The sequence below is a fragment of the Coenobita brevimanus genome, chromosome 13, assembly GCF_032717465.1.
Source record: "Coenobita brevimanus isolate Jiangsu-jjx chromosome 13, ASM3271746v2, whole genome shotgun sequence".
Lineage (NCBI taxonomy): Eukaryota > Metazoa > Arthropoda > Malacostraca > Decapoda > Coenobitidae > Coenobita > Coenobita brevimanus.
In genome coordinates, this window is record NC_136966.1 from 34,664,013 (window position 1) to 34,665,216 (window position 1,204).

The window sequence follows — 1,204 nt, forward strand, 5'->3', positions numbered from 1 at the left end:
GAACAGTGGGTGCAAGGATTGTATGGGTGAGGATGAAAGTAGGTATACAAGCTTGGCCAATTGTTTGTGTGTATGCTCCAACAGAGGATCGAGTGGCAAGAGTGAAAGATGAGTTTTGCGCGAGAGTAGAAGCATGTATGGACAAGTTTGAGAGGAGCGAGAGAGTGCTGTTGATTGGAGACATGAATGGCAAAGTTGGGAATGTACGAGTGGATGGAGTGGTTGGTCAGTGGGGTGTGCCAGCTGAAGTAGATGGGAATGGTAGTGCTTTGGTGGACATCTGTGCTTGTAAGGGGTTGGCAATAGCCAACACCTACTTTCGTCATAAGATGATCCACCAGTATACATGGAGAGTAATGAGGAGGATGGATGGTAAACTTGTTGAACGAAAGGCAATGATAGACTACGTGTGTGTGGATGAGCGAATGAGAAGACAAGTGTTGGATGCAAGAGTGTGGAGAGGGTGGGGGAATGGAGTCTCGGACCATCACTTAGTGATGGCCAAGGTAAAGATGCAAAGAAAGTGGTTGAGGAGGCGAAGGGGAAGACAGGAGGAAGCAGCTCCTGTGAGAAGAGTGGAGAAATTGCAAGATAGTGAGAAAATGACACAGTATAAGAGCATAGTGGAAGAAAGATTGAGAAGGTATGAGCTAGAGCAGATGGAAGGGGTGGAAGACATATGTAAGATATTCACGGAAGAGATAGGCGCAGCGTGTGAGGCGGTTTGTGGAGTGAGGAGGAGATGCAAGGGTGTGCAAGGGACAGCATGGTGGAATGATGTGAAACGAGCTGTGGAACAAAAGAAGAAGGCATATGGTGAATGGTTGGCGAGTAGAGGTAGGGGAGAAGATGAGAGAGAGAGAAGAGCAAGGTATATGTGAGCAGGAGAAGGGAGGTTAAGAGACTGGTGAAGGAGAGTAAGAAGAAAGTGGATGAAGAGTTTGGGAGGAATCTGAGTGTGAAATGGAGGGAGAGTAAGAAATTGTTTTGGAAGGAGGTAAAGAAAGTAAGGCAGTGGAAAGGGGAAATAATAGGGGAGTGAAAGGTAGGAATAATAGATTGTTGGTGGAGAAGAGAGAGAAATTGAGGAGATGGAAGGAGCACTTTGAGGATTTGTTGAATTTAGAGAGTGAGAGCAGTGTGAGTATAAGTGGTTGGGGAATGGCTGGGAGAAGAAGAGATGAGAGGAGGGAGGAAGAGATCA